Consider the following 27450-nt stretch of genomic DNA (forward strand, 5'->3'; position numbering starts at 1 on the left):
CAATATCAAAAGGACTGCCTAAGGTAGTTATTGAAATAAGTACAGATACATTGGGAAGCCTGAAATGATGCCAACAAAGCAAAGCAGGAATTATATATAACTGAAAATTAGCATTTCATAAAAAAAAGCAGGAAACACAACAAAACATGTAAAAAAAAGTATTGTAAAACTTTAAGAATAGTACAAAATTATGAATAATTAGAGATGCTTTTACTGCTTTTATTGCACTGGTTGATTTTAATTAATTCAGTTAATTAATCAAGGATTAGTTAAATAGGGGCAGATTGACTCATGTATTTCCTCTTCAAACTCTTCTAAAATAAAAGCAAAGAAACTAGGGGAAAAATGTACAAAGATATAGATAAGGGAAGAGGAGATGATTGTAAGACAGAGAAAAAAATGAATTTTTAGAAAATGAAATCCATGCAGAAGAGGGATAACTAAAAACACTATAAATGTTGAGTTCAAAGTGTTTTCATAGATACCAACAAGAAAGAAGATGCTGTGTGCTATAATACCTAGGAAAGGTGCACTATGTTGCCTAGAAGAAGGAAGGCAAGAGAGAGGTAGTGGATAACCAGAAAAGAATCAAGGCAAAGAACAGGGGAAAAACAAAGCAAAACTAAACAACAAAAACAACAAATTCAAATGAACCATATTTTATATCCTTAGAGACATAAGAAAATATATTGGTTCCATCAAAGCAGGTCAGGACCCTATATTTAATAAAAAGATGGGAAAACAAGATGGGGGCAAAAAGCCAAAACTCTTGCAAATAAAAAATATAACCAAAAGAAAACCCAACCTACAGGCTACAAGATAAGTTAGGATGCCTTCTTGGAAGGCAGAATAAAAGGACAAAGAGATGGAAAACTGGACAGGAAAAAAAAATCTAAGAGATTTTTTGATCTCTTAATCTAAGAGATTCAACATCTGAATAACTTGAGTTCCAGACAGAACTGAGAAAACACAATATAGATCATTAGCGATAGAATTCAAGAAAATTCCAGGGAATGGAGGACATGAATTTGCAGATTTAAAGGGATCTCAAGTACTTGGCACAATGATGAAATAAACATATCAAGGGAGATCATGCTGACATTTCAGAACACTAGGAATAAAGTAAAGATTCCAAGTGTTATCAGAGAGAAACAAATGGATCACATCCAGGGGATCAAGAATAACAATGATGTCAGGCTTGTTGACGGCAACACTGGAATCCAGAATAAGGCAATGGAACAAGAATGTCTTCAAAATTCTCAAAGAAAATCATTTTCACTTAAAATTCTTAAATGCTGCCAAATTCTATCAAAGCCTCATCAAAGGTATGGGTAGAACAAACATTTTCAGGCAAGTTCTCAAAAAAACTTACCTCTCCAAAGGAGAGGACCTGATGAAGCAAGGGCATAAGAAGAAATGGGATACAGAAAACTGTAGGTCCAGAAAAGGAGAGAGATGACATGAGAGAAGTTTCTGATTAGTAGCAAAAGGATAAAAGCTGTGTAATAGGTGTAGAGGGTAAGCAGTTCACAATGGAGCAGAAGAGAGGTTTGGAAGAAACTTTTTAGAAAGATAAAACTGGTAGACTAGCTGATTTGTCTGAACATCTAGAGAGGAAACTTAAACAATGATGAAGTTTGACCAAATCAGTGATAAGAACAGAACATGAAGCAAATAAAAGAGCATGACACTATTAACTTTAGGGAAAATAGAAAATGTAGGAAAGGAAAAAATGAGATTGAAATGCATGGCTACATTGTGGATAACATATAGACATCCATGATAAAGAAAGCACTGAATATGTAAACAAAATGCTATCACTACCTTGGGAGGATAGTAGGATAGGGGGGTCAAGGACCAATGTGTGTGCTAAAATGAGGAAGGAAGAAGGACTTGCATTGTGGTAAAAAGTCAATAGAAATAAGGCCTAAAACTAAAATATCAAGTTCAAAAATGTAGGTATTGTTTAGAGACAAGGAAGTAATACCAAAATACGGAAGTTCACATGACTAATAACTGGCAGAACCAGAATCCAAATTTAAGTTCATCTGTCCCCAAATTATATTCTTTCCACTAAACTTAAGTGTACCCCTCAAATACAGTGATGCCAAAATTATGAGATTTCTTAAAATTTGCTCAAAATGAGCTCATTTACTTTTTTATTTGTTACCAAAAATCAGAGCTGACTAAATAAATGAAAAACTGAACTAAGATATAAGGGGTTATTTGTCTTAAGAAAATGTCCTATTTTCTCCAACATAGGGAAATCCTTTTATAACATTTACCCACAACTTAGGAACTTACAAAAGTGGACATCAAAACTGAAATATTCTGATTATCTGTTATTTGGTCATCCAGAAAACCACAGAAAACCTCCTTTTTATAGCGACAAGTTATTTCTTTCTTGCTATTACAAAATATGTCCTCTATGTTCCTGATCATTTCCTCCATTGACCTGTTGACCATTCTCCAAGGTCTCACATCTCTGGCTCCTGTGGTGATTATTGCTTGTTCAACCTTTAACAATCTCACCCATTTCTCTTTTTTTTCTTCCTGGAGTTCTGCTTTCTCTTTTCTGCTCAGTCCCCCATGAAATGATCTAATTTCTGTAAAGATGAAAAGTTTAACCCATGTTCCAGTTCTAATATAACTCACCTATTCTGCTTTCACATTTTTAAATGTCTACCTGATATTTCATTATATATTTTACCATTCCTCATACTTCTTAACTGTTCCAAATTTCTTATACTGACAAACAAGGCCCTTCCTAATCTAGATTTTGATTACTTCTTTAGTTTTATAACTCATACCTTGATCTCAAACTCTACTCTTAAGGTGGGATAAATTACTTAAATTCTTGAAAACTAACTGCATTCATTCTTGTCTGTGGGCACACAAACATTCTTTCCTTTCTTTTTCAGATCCTCTGCCAACCTCAAGCTGGTCCTTGCTTGTTCCTTAGGACTCATCTTTGAAGTGATGCTGTTCATGGTACCCCACATGCTAAACACAGTGCCTTAGGTATAGTGAGTGGTATATAAAGATGTATGGAATAAATGAATAAAAAGACTCCTGTGTAGATAACTTATCTCTAGATAATCTCTTCAATTCAACACAAATAATGCTGCTTCATCGGTCTCTCCTGAGTATTGTTTATTAAATGATTTTCCTTTGCTTAAAAAGCCATTAAATTTTGGCTTGTTGTTTGTTGCTTGTTGTTGTTTGTTGCTGTTGTTGAACTAAAGTGGAAATACCTCTATCTGCCTTTTAGACTCTTCATCCAGCGGTCACTATACCTCTGCAACCTAATTTCCTGCTGCCCCCCCAAGAGAAAGCCCCCTCTCTGGTCTACTGATTCCTGAGCACTCCCTGCCCATCTATACATCCATCAGTTTGTTTTTTTCTCTTTACAACATCTATTTTGGAACTTTCTTCTTTTTTGACGCTCTATCCTATAAATGAACAGCTCAAGGCCAACATATCTCATAAGGCCTTGGAACTACTCTAGCCCATACTGATGACAATAACAACACTTCAGTCATTTATCATGTGTATTTTGAGAATGTTATTTGACAGATCTTCTTTAGATACTGGACACAAAAGTAAGCTGGGAAAAGGCAAGAAAACAAGTTAAAACAAATTAGACATATGATTGCAAACTGTGACAAATGGTAAAACTAAGGGGCAACGTAGAGAATGTTGGATATAGGTAGGGAGTTAAACATACAAGTCAAGATCTCTGTGGTAGACAGAATTCTAAGTGAAATCCCGATAGGCCCAGCCCTGTAAAATTTCCTCCCCTTATTTGTGAACAAGATCTTAATTTGCTTCTAATGGGTAGCATATGAAAAAGGTAAAGCTATTTTATAGAATTAATGTCCTAAATCAGTTGTCTTAAATTAATTAGAAGAGAGATTGCTTCAGTCATGAAAAAGAAGGAAATTCCACTGTTTATGACAACATAGATGAACTTGGAGGACATCATGCTAAGTGAAATAAGACAGACAGAGAAAGCCAAATACTATATGGTCTCACTTTTGTAGGGAATCTAAAAAAAAAAACAAACAAAAACAACACCAAATAACAACAAAAAAAGAACTCGCAGAAACAGACCAGAATAGTGGTTACCAGAGGCCGAGGGGTTAGGAAAATGGGGAGTTGCTGTTCAAAGTGCTAAAGCCCTCAGTTATAAGATAAGTAAGTTCAGGGGATCTAATGTATACCATGGTGACTATAGTTAATGACACTATATTGTGTACTTAAAAATTGCTAAGAGAGTAGATCTTAAGCATTCTTACCATACATACACAAAAAAGGTACCTATGTGAGGTGATAGATATAATAATTAACCTGACTGTGATAATCATTTCACAATGTATATGTACATCAAATCATCATGTTGTACACAACAAAAAAGATAAAATAAAATGGAGAGTATCTTGGGTAGGTAGGACTTAAGCAGGGGATCCCTTTAAAAGAAGTCCAAGACTTCCCTGGAGCTAGAGATGCTCTCCTACTGGCTTTGAAGAAGCAAAAAGCTAGCTATGAAGTTCTTATGCAGAGGGGTGGCCTTTAGGAACTGAGTCTCTTAGTCCTATGGCTATAAGAAGTGAACTCTGACAATAAGCTCAACAAGCTTAGAAGACATTGGGCTTCAGATGAGAATGCAGCCCAGCCAAGAGCTTGAGTATAGCCCTGTGATACTCTGAGCAGAAGATCCGGTTAAGTTGCTTGTGACTTCACTGCAACAAAAGATATCAGAGATAAAGAGGGGCATAACATAACAGTAAACAGGTCAATTTTCCAATAAGACATAACAACCCTTAATATATATATATATATATATATATATATATATATATATATATACACACACACACACATATACATATATATATATATACACACACACACACACACATATATATATATATATATATACACACACACACACATATATATATATATGTGTACATTTCTATCAGAAATGTGCAGATCCAGCAGGCAAAAAAAATCATTAAAGGCATAGTTAAATAATATCATGAGTCAACTGGATATAATGGACAGCGATAGTACTTCATTCAACAATAGCAAAATACACATTCTTCTCAAGTGTACATGGAACATTTACCAAGATAAGCCACATTCTGAGTCATAAAACAGGCATTAAAATTTTTAAAAGAATAGAAATCATAGACTGTCTGCTTTCACATCACAATGGAATTAAACCACAAATCAATAATAGAAAGATGGCTGGGAAATTCCAAAGTACTTTGAGATTAAACAACACATCTCTAAATAACATGTAGGTCAAAGAAGAAATCACAAGAGAAACCTAATATTTTGAACTAAATGAAAATAAAAATACAACTTATCAAAATTTGTGGTATGCCAGAAAATAAGTACTTAGAGAGAAACTTAAAGCACTGAATGAATACATTATCCAAAATCAAACATCTAAGTTCCTACGTAGAAAATTAGAAAAAGAAGAGCACATTAATTCCAAAGTAAGTAAAAGAAAAGAAATAATAAAAATTAGAACAGAAATCAATGAAATTTAAAACAGGAAATCAATAGAGAAAATCAACAAAACCACAAGCTGGTTCTATGAAAAGATCAATGAAATAAAAAAGTTTCTAGCCAGACTAATTAAGAAAAAAAGACACAGGAAACATGGCTAATATCAGAAATAAAAGAGAGAACATCAATATATATCCCGTGGAAATTAAAAGCAAATAAAGAAATGTTATGAACAACTCCATGCCCACAGATTTGATAACCTAAACAAAGTGGATTAATTCTTTGAAAGACACAATCTGCCAAAATTCACACAAGAAGAAATAAATAGCCAATCCTAATAGGCCTATATCCATTAAAGAAATTGAATCAATAGTTAGTAACCTTCCAAAACAGAAAGCACCAGGCCCAGATGGGTTCACTGGTGAATTCTACCCAACACCAAAGGTAGAAATTATACCAATTCTTTACATTTTCTGTCAGAAGACAGAGGTAGGGAATAATCTCTAACTCTGTCTATGAGGTCAGCATTACCCTAATACCAAAACCAAACAAAGCCATTACAGGAAAAGAAAATTTACAGAGCAGTATCTCTGATGAGAATAGATGCAAAAATTTTCAACAAAGTATTACCAAATCAAATCCAACAATGTATAAAAATAATTATACACAATGACCAAGTAGAATTTATCCCACATCTGCAAGCTGATTTAACATTTTGAAAATCAATTAATGTAACCCATCACATCAACAGGCTAAAAAAGAAAAATCACACAACTGTATTAATAGATGCAGAAAAAGCACTTGAGAAACTCCAACTCCATGATAAAAATTCTCAGTAAACGAGAGATAGAGAACTTCCTTAACTTGATAAAAAATATCTATGAAAACCCTTCAGCTAACATTATATGTAATAACGAGAAACTCAAGGCTTTCCTGCTAAGATCAGGAACAAGGTAAGGATGTCTCCTCTCATCACTGCTTTTCAACATCATATTGGAAACCCTGGTTAATACAGTAAGATTTTAAAAAAGGAAATAAAAGGTATACAGTTTGGTAAGGAAGACATAAAACTGTCTTTGTTTGCAGATGACATGATCATCATCTATGTAGAAAAAAAAAAGACAGAAAAACCTCCTGAACTAATAAATGATTAAGATTGTAGGTTAGGTTAATATACAAAATATACAAAAGTTAATCACTTTTACTACATATCAGCAATGAACAAGTGAAATTTCAAATGAAAAACAAAATGTTATTTGCATCAGTTGCCCCCACCCCCAAATTAAATACTTTGGTATAAATATAACAAAATATATGTAAGATCTGTATGAAGAAAACTACAAAATTCTGATGAAAGAAATCACAGCACTAAATATGTGGAGTGATATTCTATGTTATGGATAGGAATACTCAATATTGTCAAGATATCAGTTCCTCCCAACTTGATCTATAGATTCAATGCAATTCCAATCAAAAATCTCAGTGAATTCTTTGTGGATATTAACAAGCTGATTCTAAAGTTTACATGACAGACAAAAGACTCAAATAGTCAAGACAATATTTAAGAGGAAGAACAAAGTTGGAAGAGTGGGACATTACTCCACTTCAAGACTTAATGTAAAGCTACAATAATCCAGACATCATGATAATGGGGAAAGAACAGAAAAATAAGTCAATGGAACAGAATAGAAAACCCATATTAGACCCCTTTAAATATAGTCATCTGGTTCTTGACAAGGGAGTAAATTCAATAAAACAAAGATAGGGTTTTTTTTTTAACAAATTATGTTGGAATAACTGGACATTAATGTGGAAAAACAACGAACCTAGACATAGAACTTACACCTCTCACAAAAATTAACCTAAAATGGATCACAGACTTAAATGTAAAAAAAAAAAAAAATTATAAAACCCCTAGAAGATAACTTGAGAAAATGTAGGTAGACCTTAGGCATGGTGTTGACTTTTTAGATCTAAAACCAAAGGCACAATTCATGAAGGAAAGAATTAATAAGCTGGACTTCATTAAAATTAAAAAATTGGGGGGCACCTGGGTGGCTTGGTCGGTTGAGCGTCCGACTTCGGCTCAGGTCATGATCTCACGGTCCGTGAGTTCAAGCCCCGCGTCGGGCTCAGTGCTGACCGCTCAGAGCCTGGAGCCTGTTTCAGATTCTGTGTCTCCCTCTCTCTCTGCCCCTCCCCTGTTCATGCTCTGTCTCTCTCTGTCTCAAAAATAAATAAACGTTAAAAAAAATTTTTTTTTTAAATTAAAAAATTTTGCTCTGTGAACATCATCATGAAAATGAAAAGACAAGTCACACACTGGGATAAAATATTTGCAAAAGATTTACCTGATACAGGATGGTTATCTAAAATACACAAAGAATTTTTAAAACTCAGCAATAAGAATGAGAAAAAATGAAATATGGCCTTTTGTAGCAACATGGATGGAACTGGAGAGTGTGATGCTAAGTGAAATAAGCCATACAGAGAAAGACAGACACCATATGGTTTCACTCTTATGTGGATCCTGAGAAACGTAACAGAAACCCATGGGGGAGGGGAAGGAAAAAAAAAAAAAAAAAGAGGTTAGAGTGGGAGAGAGCCAAAGCATAAGAGACTGTTAAAAACTGAGAACAAACTGAGGGTTGATGGGGGGTGGGAGGGAGGGCAGGGTGGGTGATGGGTATTGAGGAGGGCACCTTTTGGGATGAGCACTGGGTGTTGTATGGAAACCAATTTGACAGTAAATTTCATATATTAAAAAAAAAAAAATGAGCAAAGAGTTCACAGGAAATACATTTGTTTTCAAACATGAAAAGTAACTCCACTCATAATATGAGAAATGCAAACTAAAAATACACTGAGAAACCATATTTTATATATCAAACTGTCAAATATCAAAAAGTTATAATACACTCTATTAGTAGATATGGACACTCAGGTATTTCTGGTGGGTGTGTAAATTGGATCAACCTCTGTGGTGGGCAATTTGTCAACATATTACAAAGTTGGATATCTTCAACCTTGTAAATTCACTTCTCAGAATTTATATTAAAATACAAATTCACACTCAAAATGGCTTATATATAACTATGCACAGTGCAAGTAGTTTGTGATAGCGAAGTTTGGAAACAATCTAAATATCTGTCAATAAAAGGCTAATGTTTATCCATGCAGCCATAAAAAAAGAACTTAGGAAAATCTTTACATATGTATATGGAAAAATTTCAATGATAAATTGTTAAGAAAAGCAAAGACATTTGATCTTTCTGGAAAATGCAAATTAGAGTGCATAGCATTTTACCATATGAAGAGAATATGTATGTGTATGCATGTGTATCACATATATACAAATACATACCTACATATAAATTATGTATATAACAGATATGTGTATGTACATCTTCACTTTCATGGATAAAATAGCTCTAAATAAAATATCTCTAGAGAACTGTTCAGGAAACTAATATTACTTTAACATGTAGAGAGGGACATTGTAAGTCTAGAGAATAGTAGGAAAAAGACTTACACTCTATATGCTTTTTGAAACTATTCTCTTTGTATTTTTTTGCCTTATTGAGATATAACTGATATACCAAAAGTTGTACACATTTAATGTATACATCTTGATGAGTTTGGATATATACATACACCATGATGCCATCACCACAACCAAGTTACTACACATATTCATCACTTCCAAAAATTTTCTTGCATTCTTTTGTGGTGTTGTTGCTGTTGTTTCTTTATGTTTGTTTTTGTCTTTGTCTTTTGGTAAGAACACTTAACATGAGATCTATTCTCTTGACACATTTTAAAGTACACAATAAAGTTTCTTTTTTTTTAAAAAAAAAATAAAATAAAATAAAAATAAAACTCAGCAATAAGAGAGTAAACAATTAACAAATGGCCAAAGAACTTAACAGACACCTCACCAAAGATACACAATGGCAAATAAGCATATCAAAAGATGCTCCATATCCCAGGTCATCAGGGAAGTGCAAAGTGAGACAACAATAGGGGCACCTGGATGGCTCAGTCAGTTAAGTCTCCCAGACTTGGCTCAGGTCAAGATCTCATGGCTCCTGAGTTCGAGGCCAGCATCAGGGTCTGTGCTGACAGCTCAGAGCCTGGAGCCTGCTTCAGACTCTGTGTCTCCCTCTCTGTCTGCCCCTCCCCTGCTTACGCTCTGTCTCTTTCAAATAAACATTAAAGAATTTAATAAAAAAAAATTTAAAAAAATCACACTGTATGTTAGCCAATTTGACAATAAATTATATTAAAAATTTTTTTAAAATTAAACAAGACAACAATAAGATACACCTATCAGACTACGCACCTATCAGAAAGGTCAAAACACTGACAACGTCAACTGCTGATGAGAATGTGGACCAACAGAATTCTCACACGTTACTGCTGGGAATGCAAAATGGCAGTTACTTCAGAAGGCAGTTTGGAAGTTTCTTAGAAAACTAAACATACTGCTACCATAGAATCCAGTAATCATGCTCCGTGGAATTTACCTAACAGAACTGAAAACCTAGGTCTACATAAAAATTCACCCATGGATGTTTAAAGCAGCTGTGTTCATAACTGCCAACGCTGGAAGTGACCAAGATGTCCTTCAGTAGGTGAAGAGATCAACGGTAGTCCTTCCAGACAATGGAGTATCATTCGGTGCTGACAATAAATGAACTATCACGCTATGAGAGCCATGAAGGAAACTCACGTGTATATTACTTGGTGAAAGAAGTCAGTCTGTAAAGGTTATACACTATATGATTTCTACTATGTGGCATCCTTGAAGAAAAGGCAAAAGTATGTAGACAAAAAGATCAATGGCTGCAGGGGTTAGAGAAGAGGGACGTATGAAGTGGTGGAGTACACAGGACTTCTAGTGCAGTAAAATCACCCTGTATGATATAGAATGCTGGGCGCATGTCATTATAAATCTGTCCAAACCTGTAGAATACGTAACATGGAAAGGGAACCATAATGTAGACTACGGATTTTAGGTGATAACGATGTGTCCTTGTAGGTTCCTCAATTGTAAGAAATGCCCACTCTGGTGGCGGAAGCAGGTAATGGGGAAGGCTCTATGTGTATTGGGATATGTGTGGCAGGGAGATATGGGAAATCTCTACCTTCTACACAACCTGAAACTGCTGAAACTGCTTTAAAAAATAAAGTCTATCTAAAAATAGTGAGAGAAAGAACTCCATTTCAGTTAAACAAGTTCAAGCCATTAACTGTAAAGAATAGCTACCAAATTCTGAATAATCTGGAGAGAAACAGAGAGGTTGAGAATTGGCACAGAAAACTGGCAAACCTTGAGCTGGATGCATATTTTCCTGAACATAATATCATGGTTCCAAAAGACTGTCCATCAAACCTTAGATTGGGACAATGAGATTTAGAGCAAAGCAGGCTGTAAGGAATGTGGATGTTTCCCTACTGAGACTCCGAATGACTAGGGATGCAGGGATGGAGAAGATACCATACCATCTACTCTTCTTATTAGCTACAGAGTGATCTCCCAGCTCAGGGTACTGTAGGAGAAAAAATAAGGGAGGCCACAACTTCTAAATTACAACACAGAATTAGAAGCTTGAATGTTTAAACATGAGAGCAAATGGAACAAGCCGGGTGAGACAGTGTATTCTAGATATGACCCTGGAGCTGCAGACTTTCCCACTATACCAGCTCCTGCAATTCTACATCCTCGGCTCCCATCAAGAATGGGGGGAAAATGAGAAAATGGCTATGGACTAGAGACATAGGTGCCAGACAACAGGACAGGGTGATGATGGTGGAGGAATGGGGATAATAATCAGGCGAACAAAAATTCAGGGAGGACAAGTCCATAGGAGCCATCCAGGAATAAATTCCTTGAAAATAAAATCCAGCCAAGCACAAAATAAATCAAAGTAACTCTGAAAGGGAAATGGTAATGAAAGGACTGTTTTGAGCACTGATTTCATTTAAATATGAAAATATAAAATTTGACATAATAGTACAAGTATAACAAAAATCTTAGACAAGGAAAGGGAATAGAAGGATCCATCACCTTATTTTCATTTTGTTAACATACAGTAAAACTGACTCAAGGTGCGGGGGGTGGGGGCGCTGCATCGAGTGTTATAAATGTACAGGGTTCATAGAGAATCCTCTCCTATATTTTATTTTACTACTAAGGTGCTTTTTCTAAGCAGCTGAGTAGATGCCACAAAAGCAAAAACCAGTTAATCAGTAATTCCAGCTTGTGCTGACAATGAGACTTCTCAGGTAGTGATTAGGTATTTATTTCTTTCTGATAACTATGATTTTGAGTGTAGTTTAGTTCCCTTCTGGAGACAGGTTGCACAGTGCTCTTTTGCTATTTCTTCTGTAATTGCTATGTTTTGAATGTAGGTACAAATAGAACAACAACACTATTTTCCATTGTTTGTTTAACTTATCCTTTCTGAGACTTTAGGTAAAATGACCTATTAAACATCATGAATGAAAAATAGTTACATACTTGGTCTAGAGTTCTGCATTCCTTGTGCAGGGAATTCAAATATACTTATAACATCTAGAATTATTCCCCAAGGCACAATATTTTACATGGATTTATTATCAAAAGGTTCTATTTGTGCAAAGTCTTATTATCATATGTGTATATTCAATAAACTTGGGGAGTACAAATAGCTTCCAGCTAATAATTACCTACACAAATTGTTCGCATAGCTGTTCTCTTTTAATGCCAAATTCTTCTACATGGAAGTCCGCTTTCCCTATTGCTATAAATTCTAACAACTTTTAACTTCCGTTATTCATGGTCTTGGAAATTTTTTAAAAATATGAAATAAAAATATATTAACAGTTTAATAAGATCACAAAATTCAATTTCACCCAGTTCTCTCAAGTCTTAAACTTTTCAGTGGTACGGGTATCCACTGTCTTAATACTGATATAAATATAAGCTATATAAGTAGTTTGGGGTGGGATATACAGGGACGGTGGTAAAAAATCTATTATTTCCTTTATTTGAAGATAATCAAGACTTTTAAAGAACCAACTCCCTCCCCACAATGATTTGTTATTGTTTTCCCCTTATTAAAACAATGCCAAGTTAAGCTGATTATTCATTTTTGTCTAAATATAAGCTGAAGATGAGTTATATTTTTTTTCTAGTGAGAAGTTCCTATCACAGTGAAATTTAGCCTCAACATCGTATATGCTAGCAGCATCTAGAGACTGCTTTTTCAAATTTTTCAGGAATTCTAGTCTCTTCTTGTTATAAATTATAATAACTTTAAACTGTCATATAAAAGATAAGGGGAAAGAACTCAATATTTGTATCTTTGGTTTATTGTATCTTAAAATATAAGAAGGTCTAGAAGTTCTTTTTTTTTTAAACATTTATTTATTTTTTGAGAGAGAGAGAGAGCAAGCAGGAGAGGGGCACAGAGAGAGAGAGAGAGTCGTAAGCAGGCTGTGCACTGTCAGCACAGAGCCACGTACAGGGCTTGATACCCTGAACCATGATATCATGACCTGAGCAGAGATCAAGAACTAGATGCTCAACCAACTGAGCCACCCAGGAGCCCTGTTTTCTTGTGGGTTTTAGTCATCTATCAAGAAGCACCACTACACTTGGTCTGGTTTTGTGAAAGGTACATCTCCTAAGCAGCCCTAATTGTTATCATAGGACCATGCAAAGTATTCTTACGGGGACCCGAGGACAAATATTCCACCATACACCTTAATGGGAGGATAACTATTTTAAATAGTTATTTTGAAGTTGAATCTTTTCTGAAGAGATAATTTATCACAAATTTTGTAAGGATTTTTAATTCAACTTCTTTTATTTTGTGCCTCATATAGAATCAACCCTCACTTTACTGATTAAGCAGAGAGATTTATTTTTTGGTAGTTGTAACTGTATGGTACTGGGCTTTAGGTACCTGCTTCTAATACATGAACACTAACTGTGCTTGCCCACCTTCCAGACAATCTACAGTTGAGAATCACAATGGATTCTAAATTTTACTGGGGCCCTGGCCAGATCTATTTTACACTGCATGTTGCATTCTGTTATGTTGTGCATCTTGTAGTGACAATCATCAGTGGTTTCATTGTTCTACAGGCAAACACCACAGGATAGATTGTCTCCTACGTTGCCTAAAACGTATTCTCTTAAGGACAGCTTTTCTTAAGTGTGTAAATATAACTTACAGATTGTTGTGGAATGATGAATGGAGATATTTAGATACTTTGGAGAGGACACGTTACTAATGGACTAAAGAACTTCCAAACATCCTCGCTCGCTTCCATACATGATAATGATTTCATCTGTTGCACAGCTGGCTTAAAATGACAGAGTATTTTACCCAATTTTTATTTTTAAAAACATCTAACCTACAGAAAAGTACCAATAACATGGTGAATACTATACAATCATTATCTATATTAAACAACTGCTAATATTTGCCACATTTGCTTCTCTCTCCAACATTTAAAACAATTTTGCTGAACCGCTTCAAAGGAAGTTGCAGAGATCGCGAGATTTCACCTGCAAATGCTTTCAAATATATCCTTTCCCCAAAAAGACATTCTCCTGCACAACCCCAACATGATCATCATACTAAGGAAATTTACCATGGATGTGATACTATTCTATGATCTACAGCCCATATTGAGATTCCTCCAACTGTCCCAATAGTAGCCTGTATAGCTCCACTCCCCACCCCCAAACCAGAATCTGATCAAGAAGGATACCTTGCAGTTAGTTCCCAGTCCCCTTTAATCCTGAACAATTTTGTAGGATTCTTTGTGTGTGGCACTGACATTTTTGAAGTATCCAGGTTGATTATATTGAAGAATGTCTTCTAGTTCGGAGTTGTCAGATTGCTTCCCTATGATGTGAAACATTTTTGGCAGAATAACTTCTCAGGTGATTATGTGCCCTACTTCATATGTGTGTCATATCACATGATGTCAATTCGTCCCGCTTGTGGCGACATCAAGTGTGATCACTTGGTTAAAAGCTGGTATCTGCCAGATTTCTTCTTGTAAAGGTATCTTGCCCACTTTGTAATTAATAAGCAACCTGTGAGATGACATTTAGAGATAGCATGAATATCATGTCCCCCAAAACCATTCACTCTGGATAATCCCTTGATGACTCTTTATTAGAGTGTTGCAAAACTGTGACTTTATAATCCCATCATTTTTTAAAAATTATTAGCTTGTACTCTTCAGTGAAACAAGGCTTTTCCTTCTAACCACCACCGTCTGCATATACACATGCACTACGGGCTCGTGCTTCGTTTCCTATTCGACGTGCTCTAATCCATCATATACGTTATTAGTGTTTATGCTCAAATGATCCCACATTGGGCCTTGAAGTGGGAGTCCCTTAAACGTGGCTCTTAAGTCCCTCGGATATGTCTCCATCAGTTCTGAGCGACTCTTTATTTTCTGGCACAGAGTGTTCCAGGCTTGGCAGCTTCTCCCCTCAACTAGTCAAAGCAAGAAGGCTTTAAATAAAAAGGAGACAAACTCAACTCAATTTTAATACAGCAACTGGAATTTAGGCACCAATATTAAAACAGTATCTAAACATAGTAAGTGCCAAGTAAGTAGGTATCTTCCTTAACTATTTCAGCCATAGTTTGAAGCTTCTGTGCCATTCTTAAAAACACTTTTTTTGTTTTTGTTTTTGTTTATTTTTGAGAGAGACAGAGACGGAGTGAGAGTTGGGAGGGGCAGAGGGAGACAGAGAATTCAAAGCAGACTCCAGGCTCTGAACTGTCAGCACAGAGCCTGACACAGGGCTCGAACCCACAGACCCCAAGATCATGACCTGAGCTGAAGTCGGACGCTTAACTGACTGAGCCACCCAGGCAGCCCTAAAATACTTACTTTTAATTTATAACCTAGACTTTTATGTTACTCTTTCAATTCCATATATTTATTCTCATTTTAATTTTTGTTCTCCTTCATCCGGCTTATCTCCATACAGGGGCCATACGGACAGGTAACCTCCAAAAGGTTTTCCTCTTCTTTTCTCCAACATAATACAATCTTAGATCATTGTCTAATGCCAAAATATGCACAAACAGCACAGCATAAAACTCCCATAAGATGAAGCCTTTTAAAATTTCTATAATTATCAAGAGACTTCATATGTCATAGGAAATAATGTAAAGTAATGCTTGCTTAAACTTTTTTTTGAGGGGGGAGGTAAGGAATTCAATAGCAATTCAATTTCTTTACTTTCTAAGAAAATGTAGCACTACTTAAGTCACCTCTGAATGAATCACTATTATAATACCAGAAATTGAAGAAAGAGGAGAGTGATATTTGGGGAGATCAAAAAGAAAAAGGTGGGGCTTCAAAGCTTTCAAGTTTTTATTTGTGTGTTTTCATCAGAATGTGAGGCTGGGTGTGAGCGGGTGTCTGTGTATAGTGTATTTGTACGCACGTATACACGTGGGGTTAAAGACAGGGATGTCCAGTCCACGTTTCTTCAGCAAATACTTACTACACTGCCACGATGACCAGGCACTGCAGTGTTTTCTAGGAATAGAAGGACCATCAAAACTACACACTCTACCCTAGTGGTTGATTAAATAATTACACAAACGAATGTGAATTTGCAACCATCTGGGTGAAAGACAGGAATACATAAATATGGACACGTGTATGCATACAAACATATACATGTATATGTATATTACAAGGAGATTTGGCTCACTCTCGGGAGGAAGAGATGGTTCACTTGAGAAAATGACATTTGGGTTGGTATTTGAAGTACTAACTAAGAGTTAAGGGGACAATATTTTGGTACGTGTGTTCATGGGTGTGGAGATGGGAGGGAGCACGGCAAGTCAAAGCAACTAGAAGAAAGCCAGTCAGTTGAAGCAGAGGGAAAGGGTGGGAACATCAAAGAGGTGAGACTGGAGGGGCCCAACATTGATGGATTTTAAAAAACCAGGTGCACAGCTTTGGGCTTTACCAAGTAATGGTGACCCATTTGAAGTGGTATGTGTAGTTAAAACAGTGATAATTACAATTGCATTTTGAAAAGGCTTCTCTGGCACGTTACTGGAGGATGGAACTGCAGGGAAGCATTATTGGATGCCAGGAGACCAGGGATGTAGGCCCTGTGGTTCTGTACACAGTGGAGGGTGAAAGATTAGACTTGGATGGTGGCCTGAGGCAGATTTGTAACACACTTAAAAAAAATGTATTATTGAAATGCAATTGACATACGGTGTTATATTAGTTTCAGGTGTACAATTTACAACATACTTTGGAGGTAAAAATTAACAACTGGGTGAAGGCTTTGATATGAGGTAAATGAGAGGGGATGTCAGGGATAAAATGGGAGACTGGGAGCTGGGGAAATCTGGATGTTGTTGGGATGAGATGGGAAAAGATCACAAGTTTGATTTTGACATGTTTTACTTGATGTTTCTTTAAGACAGACCAGAAGTGGGGCACGTGGGTGGCTCAGTCAGTTAGGCATCCGACTCTTGATTTTGGCTCAGGTCATGATCTCACAGTTCTTGAGAGATCAATCCCTGTGTCAGGCTCTGTGCTGTCAGTGCAGAGCCTCCTTGGGATTCTCTCTTTCCCTCTTCCTCTGCTCTCCCCTACTGGTGCATTCACTGTCTCTCTCAAATAAATACATAAACATTAAAAAAAAAAAAAAAAGACAGATTAGAAGAAATACCAAACACATAGCTGGGTCTACAAGTGGGGAACTTAGTGGGACTTCTTGAGAGGTAATTATGTCTTAAGGAGTGTTCTGCATAAAATATATGCCAATAATTTCCAGGAATTCTAATTGAAGAGTAGTTAGTATAGATATGTTGGGAAAATTCAAGGTGAACCCAAGTTCTAAGGTATTAGATAAACAATCTCTCCTACTTCGGAGTCTGGTAATTTGCAAATCCATTTCTATTCTAAATGCTGTTATAACTCTCTGAACTGCAAAATCTGAAAATATGACTCTCCTGGACTTTTTAGCAAACCACAGAAGTGATAATGTAAGTATAGGATAAATACCTAAAATATTTAACAATCAGTACATTTGGATTCTGGCCACAAATAACCAGTAAGACCATCCCACTGCATCTAGCTGACTGCCAACCCCATCCCAGTAATGGCGTCTCATTCTCTAATGGTAAAAGTTCCTAATTGAAAACAGAGTGCAAATATTAGAAAGTAAAAGAGTGTTAATGGTTCCTGCTTTTAGTCCAATAATGTCGTTCACACATAAGCATTTTTTTTAATACGTTGAGAAAACTAATTGGAGAGGAATAAATTACCCTCACTCTAATCTGTTCAAAGAAGGCTGTGGGAAAATCAAATTTATTTAGAGATATGTTCCTAAAACATCATGCCTGCATTTCAATTTTGGAATTTCTTTTTTAAAGTAGATAATCAATGCCATCACTTTATTTAAATCTTCACAGACTGTATTTGCTTCAAGTAACCTGTACCTATAAGTCACAGCTCTAATTTTCTCTGTGATCATAAAGGAAACAATAAAAATGACTACAAAGCTAAGTGAACTCTGAGCTTCTCGCTTCTGAAACTAATGGAAAAGCGAATAGTACATTCTTCGTTTGAATTGACAAAATTGTCTTATTTCGCTTTCCCATTTTCACATATTGCTAACAGAGGCTTCTGAAATTTCTTTCACTACACTGACTGGATGTATTCTTCCTTTTCTTAACCACATTCTTTAGTGTGTTAGATCTCAGTTTAGGGTAGTAGTGAAGTGCGATAGTAAAAGGGGGTACAATGAGGCCAGGGACTGGAAGAAGTCGGATCTGTTTATTCCGGCAAAAAAAAAAAAAAAAAAGGTTTTTTCTGTTGTATGGTGGAGTTAACAGTGCAAAGAGGGAGGAGGGCTTTGCTTTCACAATCTCTGCCTCTATTCCCTAGAAGAGTAAAAAGCATAACAAGAAAAGGCAGATTTCCAATAAAATTTCACTGCCTACGCAGATCTTTGTGCTGCTCAAATGAAAGAAACTCCTTACTTTCCTTATCACCTCCACAATTCAACACCCTCAATTTCACCTTCTCTCAATTCCCACTGCGCCATCACACTCTTATTAGAAATTGTAACAAAAGTAGACCAAATAAAGTTAGGGGTCAGTCTGAGGTTGAGCGTTGGGCCATTCAATTGACCAAGAAGCTTCCAGTAAGAATGAACAATATACAGCAGAACAATCATAGATTAAATTGTGTTGTGCACAACTGCTGCAGCCCCTCTGTAGGAAAAGCTATCTCTCATGACTGGGTAAATGCCCTTCCCGGTAGAATCTTGTGATTGCGTGAAAACAATTGGCTATTCTTTCTCTTTCTTTCTCTCTCTCTCTCTCTCTCTCTCTCTCTCTCTCTCTCTCTCTCTCTCTCTCACACACACACACACACACACCATGACTTTCATGTTAACTGCTAAGAGTCTACATTAAAAAGTTTCTTTCTTTAAAAATAAGAGATACACAATGTTATAAAAGACATCTAAGATGGACATGGGAGTGGAAAGTAATCTAAGAAAATAACCAATTCTTACTTACAACTTGGTAAGTTCAAGGCGCTCACTGCAGCTAATACTGGAACAGCATTTCGTAGAACTCTTAATTCTCAAAAGCGGGTCTTACGCTATGGTCTGGTAGTGCAAATATTAGAAGTGAAAACTTCGAGTTCCCCTCTCAATTCCCTCCTTGTTTCTAGGGTCTCACGCTCTCCCGTATGTTGCATATACAGGGAATCTTCAAAACCTTCTTATTTCTCTGCAAATACTCTATATTTTGCAGAGAGCAGAGATGTCGGTGTGCTTTTAGTGTGTCAACAGTGCAGAGGCTACATACATCTAGGACAGACACCACAGCAATCTAACCACTTCTCCTGGCCCGACTCCTATATGCTAGCACAGGACACATTGATTTCAAGCAACATAAAAAAAATTCTAATACAACACTTTATTGGGGTGGTAACAGATTTTGGCCTCTTCTGTGAGCATACTTCACAGCACTGTTTTAGGGTACAACTTCCGATATTGGACCCATGCAGTTCTTTGTTTGCATAAAGATGTTTCAAGGGCATTCAAAATACAACCCCCCAAATACCTCCTTTTCTGTTTTCTTAGGGCCTGAAATTACATGTGTATACCTATATGTATGTACATATGACATGTACATATATACATATACATACACACATGTGAGTGTGTATATGGTCTCTGTCTGTATGAAAGCCTTCAATGCTTTTTGGAGACCTGCATTTAAACAAGGTTCAGGCCTAGGAACACTAAAATACTAGTCAGTTTGCGTATTAGTTTGTCAACACTCATAGCCACCCACCAAAGAGAGATTTCTAAGAGAAGGGAGGACCAGAAGAAGTAAACTCTTATAAAGGTAACAGTGACAGAAAAACATCAAAACATGAGCTGGAGTTTGATGGTCAGAGAAGGCAGAGACCAGTGGATCAGCAGGACAGTTCCACGTAAAGAAAATAAAGATAGATGAGTAAAGGCATGAAGAATAATCCATGCCATCATAAAAATCTTGTTTATCTAGTCCTATGGCTCTCCTCAGGGTGAGAACGCCCCTAGAGAATATTTTGGGAAGGGATGGGTACACTCTGGTTTGTCACAGTTACTGGGACAGGAGAGTATGGTTAGCTTTCAGTGAGGGGAAGCAATGCTAGTTAACGAAGAATTTCCCCAAATAGCCCACACAACATGCAATGTCCCACTGAACTAAACCTATAGTGAATATCAGCCTATAGAATATGGTACATAATCATAATTAAACATTTTACACGAATTTCCACTGAAAGCCCAGAGATTGACAATTAAAGTTGCAGTGGCAAGTAATTTAATCATTCCACGTAGTCTGTCTCCTAACTCCAGAATTGACAGACCACAATAGTAATAGAAAATAACCTTAAAGAGGCAATATCAGCATAAATCAATAATTTTCATTTTAGAAATGTTTTACCTGTTATTATTGATGATATGGTGGGTAACCTGCAGAATCCCTTGAAGTAGAGTTCACACTAGTAACAGGATGAAACTATTCCATAAAATAGGTTTGGAATTTTGGTGCAAGTATATTAATAGTATTTATTCTCTCATTTGCAGAATATCACACTTCCACATTTTCTCCATCCTGACAGTCTATAATTTGACTTGGCATATTTTCCCTGGAACGATTCCCATTATATCCTTTATCACATACAAATAAGTCTGGTTTGTAATTATCCCAACATACTTTCAGTCTATCCTGTTCTTTCACCTTCTTATACTTCTTGTATAGAATGTTTTATTTGTCTTCAATCTAAATGTATTCGTTACATATACATGCAAGCTTCTGCTACTTTAATATATGCTGCAGTGAAGACATCCTCAGACATTAGTAGAGTTGCAAATCACAAATTCATTTTATTTTACTGCTCCGTTTCATTACAGATATATTTGTTAACTAAACTATTGATGAATTACATACATTTCAGGATTACATACATTTCACAAAATGTTTGCTGTTAAAAAAGAGACTAAGAGGGTTGAGAACCACGGTCTGGTCCACAGTGAGCACTCAGTGGATGATAGAAGATAAAAAAGTCACAAGCCTTCTGCTTCTACCCCTGTACCATTTCATTTCATGACTATCGTGTGGAACTGATACTCTGATGGCCAGAAAGAGTTAACTCCCCTAACTACCCAACTTACTACATGGGAGCTGAATGAGTCAGGAGATCAGGTTTCTAGTTTCTGCTCTGCCACTAACTACCAGTGTGACCTTTAGCGGCTCACAGTGATCACCGTGGGTCCCTATTTCCTTAACTGTAAAATGAGGGCATTGGAATAAATTACTTTAAAGGTCCTTTCCAGCTCTATAACAAAATGCATAATTTTGATTCTAAGACTTAGGCAACTGATCAGAAGAAACTGATGCCTTTAACCAATGTATATAAAATATATCCTGTGGGTCTCAAATATATTTCCAACCACAATATTTCTTTTAAAATATTCAGTCTAAAGACTCAAGTCTTTAAAAAAATGTCACATCCTATAGAAAATAAAAAATGTTTCCTCAAAAATGAAGTACCCCTACACTTTCAGTAGTGAGCACATGTATTATGAGAACATAGTCACCACTCTGAGGGGGGACACCTACTTTATTACCATTCTGCTCACTGCGGTAAAAGTTACAGTTTTAGTTTTTGCTTTGAATTCTTGAAATCAAAATGATCTTCTCTGCTTTTCCAATCATATATTTTTAGCAGCTCTAACCTTCCCCACAGAGGTTTTCTAATAGCCCACAGAACTAACAATGCAACAAAATCTAGATACAACTAAACACTGACTATAAACAAGGTGTTTAACAGCCAGTGGTATGGTGTGAATCAACTTCTTGTTCAAGTAACTATTTCATCCACAACCAATTTTACCCTAGAGCTTTTGAAAAACACGATAGAAATCTGTTAAATTGCCAGTCTTGCTGAACTTCAACTATTTTATCTAACCAGGTCCTTGGTAACAATAGATACTTGAGAGCTTCTCTTCAATGAAATGTACTTTGATTTGGAGCATAGGAACAGAGATCAAATGGGCCAAACACCTTATTCTGGTGGTGTTTCTCCTTTAGAAAGTACCTACGTAAGGCATAGGACTATCACCTTAACACATACATATGTGTATGCTTTAGTAAAACCTCATGCTTACAGATTCAGCTTAGTAAACCAGAATATTCCTGTTGGGATTTCTGGAGTACCCCACTATCATTTAAAAAAAAATATTAATCACCTAGCTTACATGTAAAGTGGGATTGAATTTCTCCAATTTTGATTGAATGACTTTTATTTTTCCCAGAGACATGTCTAATTCTTAAAACATATTCATTAGATAGGTATACAGTCAAGTCTTGATCATGTTTCTGTGAATTACATGTATTCTACCTCGAAGCTGCCAGGCCAGGTTTGCTTATTTCTATCACCCGGCTCATTTCTGGGCAGCCTGCCACCTCCCTTTAAATCGTTTTTGGTGTTTGAGGTATATAAACTCATTTAAAAATTAACCTAAATGAAACAAAATAATTAGAAAGGCAACTTGCCCACAATAACAATGAAACTCTTTTTTAAACCAAACATGTAATACGTTCCAAAGACAAAAACAAATGACTTTTTAAATAACCATGATTTTGGATTATCTTTGCCTCTATTCTTCTCATTAACATGAATAATTCAGGGTGCTTACTATACATAGTGAAACTATTTCCCCTCAATAATTCATTTTTAGTATTCAGAAAAGTAAGATCTAACACATCCTTATGTATTTACAAAGGTTTAAATTAAACCATATTTTTTAAGGCAACTTAACTTTCAAAATTATCTATATAGTTTGGGTTCATTCCCTTCAGTGCTATCCTGGTAATAAGTAAGGAGAATCTTATGCTTTCAAGGCAAAAGCAGTATAGAGCAGTGTAGCAGGTTAGAAGGTAGAAACCTCACGTTTCTTTGGTTCTGGATGTTCTTCTAGTACATATAAAGTATTTGCAAAGTGTGGGCAAGATTGCCAATATCTTTTTCCTTAAAAATATGAAAGTGCTTTAGAACACTACACCTAGGTTTGAATAAAAAGAATTTCCCAACATTCTGCCTGCATCAAAGGAAAAACATATTTATTACGCAACTTAATTTCGAGTGCTAAAAACATCCTAACGTTCCAGTTGTAGCTACAGCAAACATCCCTAAATGTGAAAGGCTTCTTGGACTTGGGGGGCAGGACTCAAAACCCCAAATATTGTTCCACTGATGACATAAACAAGATGAGGGGTGTGAATCTACCCCCTGGTTACATACAAACCCATCCAGGTTCCCAAACACAAATATAAAGACTACTTACAGAGGCATGTTACTGATATGCTAGGCGACACCTAAACCCCGATCTATGTGGGAAACAATGTGTATATCCTAGGTCTACTTAATTTGGGGTTTGGAATATTAAGCTCCCGTTTTGTAACTTCTTCCTAGGAAGATGTTTTATCCTTCTGGAAACACAGTAAATTTTTGGAGCCCCGGGGCTGTTTAATGCACTGCTTCAGAGCACCAAATGCTACCCTTGTGACCAGCAAGAAAGGGAAAGAATGTCATCAGGAGGAGCTCGCAGCTGTACTAATTCTCAGCTTCTCTTTGGTAACAAAAAGGTGGCAGTGAGGGGGACAATCAGGTTTCACTGGAGTATACACACCAGCTTTGGCCAAAGACTTTAAAACTTTTTTGATTTCTTCTTTCATTGAAAATAAAAGGAGAGGAGCTTATAGTATAACAAGCCAAACACGGCAGTTGCCAAACTTGGGTCAACATCAGATAGCATGGCAGGTTTCAGGATATTCATGGAAATGTATGAAATGAGGATGTATGTTTTGATACCTGTGAAAATAAAACACTGCGTTTTAAGTAAGTGGGAGAGAACAGATGGTTGGTAATGATTTAAAACATTTATGTATTTGGACTGTCACCAAGCCTCTGTATTAAAAAATATGGTGTTTAGTCAGTACATACCAACATCTATCTGCAAGGTGTTCATTTTCTAGAAGATGCTACTATAATAAAGGAGATAAAACTCAAATGAGGCAAGAGGAAAATCCTTCCTGCTTTCTCAGAGCATGCAATGTGTGCCATTTCTCATTGACTATATTCAATCAAAATGTTGTCTGTGTGACGCGAGGATTTTCATTTTTCTTCAATAACTAGTCAACTATAAGTGTCCAGGATTGTATTCCTTCTGAATGCATTGGCTAGAATTCTAATTTTGTTCTGTGTATTTGATTCACTTTGACCGAAGCCCTTAAAAACCCCTTAAGCAACAACAAAATTGGGTAGTCCAGGGTAGTCTTGCCCATGAAGAAGGATAACGGTTCTCCTTACCCTCAATTTGGTAGACAGGCATATGGTGTTATGATTATGTACTGGAATTGGCAGGCGCCAGACCACTGAATCAGGAAGACAGATAAATATTGGATATTGTCACATTGTATTTTGGTGAGTATATGTGAGTCCACAAGAAGCCTTTGTCCGTTAAACCCAGTGAAACAGTGACAGACAGAACTGTACACAGAGAGATTAATGCAATGTTTGGAGTTAAAGCGAAGAAAAATAAACACTGTGAATAATACTCTTAATTACTATCAAAACTACTGAAGCGGAGTCCCATTAAACATCTCCAGTGCTTTGATTTGGTTCTGATAACATAGTGGGGAAAAAGTCACACAAACACAAAGTATATCATGTGCTTGCCATCCCTTTCAAAACCCTGGAAGATTCGGGAACAGTTTGCCGGTGGGAGGGAACTGGGGGGTGGACCGCAGGCAGTTGAGCCAGGAGGAGCAGCCGTTCAGGTTTTGCACCTGTGAACTTACTTGAAGTAACTCCTGACAGTCATCAGACAGAACACCTTATAGCTCTTTAACAGAAAAGTGCTGGCAGACAGGATGTTCAAACGGGGCAGAAGAGCGAGCGGGTAACCGTGACCGTAGGAAAGTAACGGCAGCAGCAACACAACAATCACGCCGGTCCTACTCTTCCCCAACCCACTTCATCCCTCCCTCCCCCCCCCCCCCACGCCACCCCTCCCAACCCCTTTGCTGGGGCCGGAACAACCCGGGCTCTGATTCTCCTAACTTCCCTCCCGCACTGCCCGCAGCCTTCGCAAGAGCTTTGAGCAAAGTCTTGGAGCGTGAGGCCGATGCAAAAGAGGCACCGCTGCAGAGATGCTCATCTTTCTGCCAAACACGCTGGAGGACCGGATAAACCGGCATCAGAAACTCAATACCGTGCCCTGGGTGTCCTCCTTCGAGCCTCTGCTTGCGCCAAGTGGGGGCTGGCACCGGGCATCCCGGAGCCCGGGGCGCCCCGCCGAACCCAGGAGCCCAGCACAGGTAAAGTTCGGGCGCCCGTCCTCCTCCGGCGCCCTTCTCAAAGTCCTCCTGTCCCCTCCACCTCCCGGCCACCCCGCCCCTCCAAGCAGGTCCAGTAAAGTGAACGGAAGTGGGTTCACACATTGGGTGCGGAGCGAGGGGGAGAAGGGGTACAAAGGCAAAGAAAGATGCCTCCCTCATCCGACAGAGGTGAAGTACCTGAAAAGGTGAGGATGCGCTTCCCCGCCCACGCAGACCCCTCTACCTCGGGTGCTAAGCGCTTCCCGCGACCCCGGCCCCCACCGCCCACCCCATCCCCGGCCCCAACCCGGTGCGCTCACCTCGCGAGCACCCGCCGTCCGGTCCCGCTCCTCCGGGAGCGCAGCTTCGCGGGAAACTTCCCCGCGCTCCGGGGCAAACTCGGAGGACTCCTCCCCGCCGCGGGCCGTCGGGTGCGCAGGGCGGGCGCGGCGCGCGGGGAGCAGGGGCGGCGCGGAGCCCGGCGCTCGCCCTCGCCCGTCCGCCCGGCTGGCTGCGGCGCCGCCTCCGCTCGAGCCCGCTCCCGCTCGCGCTCCGTTCCCGCCGCGGCCGCCGCGCCCCCGCCCGCCCCGGCGGCTCCGCCTCCCGCCTTTATCTCCCCAGCCGCGCGCCGCCCGCCCCGCCGCCCGCCGCCCGCCGCTCGGCCTCGGTCGCCCTCTCTTCCCCGACTTTCCGGCTTTTGCTCCGCCGGCCCCTCGCCCTCCCTCCCGACCCCGGCCCGGTCGAGGCTCGAGTGCCATCCGGTCTTGGTCTGGGAAGTAATTATCCTCGCCCTTTCCTAATTCACCTTCCCCTCTTCACCTCTGCCCCGTCTCGGATTCCTTTCCCAGGTGTTCTACAAACACCCGAAGGACAAATCAATAGGTTGGCAGGTTATTGCAAACGTTGACTTCAGAGTCTTAGGATTTCTTGTGCTTCGCATATTGTATATATTTAGATTTATATAAACACCTTTTATATATTTATATTTATACACAGACGTATGCACATTTTGATGATGGTCGGGCGGTAGGTGCAGTTAGGAATATGTGCCGGGGGTGAGTTCAGTAGCAGGTTTCTGTAAGGCAAGGGCTTCCTTCAAAAAGAGCAGTGGCCATTTACCATATTCCAGACCTCAGAGATCTCTCAGGCCACGCAATTCAGAATCCAGCAAGCTGAAGTGGGCAGTTTGCAAAGGGCTTTGCAAAGACCCAAGACTGGGATCAATTTTCTTTTACGGTTAAAGGAAACGAACCAACGGTTCGTGGGGATTTAAAAAGATTAAATCTTTAAAAGACTTAAAAATTAGTTCCAAACATGATGCTAGCAACAATTTGACCAAACTAGAGCCAGTAAAGTGGCCAAAACCCTTGATGGGGCGTTGACTTGGGCAGTTTTTATGAATTAAAGGAAGACGTTTGAAAAGTGGTAAGTGGGTAAACCTACCACACTGCTAATTAGAATATATATATTTTTCAAACTGAGCTGTTACCAAGTTTCTGCATTCTCAGTTGGTCTTCGTCTTACTGGTGGGTTAGAAATAACAGGCGGTGATAAGGAACTTTGGTTCATTGAGGAAATGCTATTAAAGGAATTGCTTGTGCCTGATCCAGGGCTCTTTGAAACAGAGCCTGATTTTTTTTCTAAGAGTTTTATTTTTAATTTATATGTCTGCTGGTTTGTTATTAATATTTAGCTCCAATAATGTCTGTCTTCCATGCAGTGAAGGTTCTTATTCACCACTAGAGTGTACCTCTTTTCCTGCAGTTGGACTTTCAAAGAAACAAGATGGAGTCCCTGAGCTGTTATTAACTGGTAGGCCGTTGATGAGTGCTTGTTGAATGAATTAACCAGTTTAACTTAGTCACTTTCAGTTTGGTCCTATGGGTGTCATTCCGTGTTCTATGCACTCTTGGAGTTGTAACCATCATTACATAGAGCAGTGAGGAAATTGCAGCCTGGCTCAGAAGAGCTGCACTCT

General features: G+C 38.0%; 1 protein-coding gene across 4 annotated transcripts in view; it reads right to left on the reverse strand.

Moving 5' to 3' along the window:
• Window positions 1-25978, reverse strand: part of CHST9 (carbohydrate sulfotransferase 9) — a 243544-nt gene extending 217566 nt beyond the window's left edge. For 2 of the 4 annotated variants that reach the window (XM_019465490.2, XM_019465489.2), the window contains exon 1: window positions 25793-25978. The gene's annotated coding sequence lies outside the window, so the exon portion shown is untranslated. The remainder of the gene's footprint in view (window positions 1-25792) is intronic. The other 2 variants (XM_019465488.2, XM_019465487.2) reach the window with 1 other exon arrangement.
• Window positions 25979-27450: the final 1472 nt, after the last annotated feature.

Source organism: Panthera pardus, unplaced genomic scaffold (assembly GCF_024362965.1).
Source record: "Panthera pardus isolate Hobbes unplaced genomic scaffold, ASM2436296v1 HiC_scaffold_15, whole genome shotgun sequence".
In the NCBI taxonomy this organism is placed as follows: domain Eukaryota; kingdom Metazoa; phylum Chordata; class Mammalia; order Carnivora; family Felidae; genus Panthera; species Panthera pardus.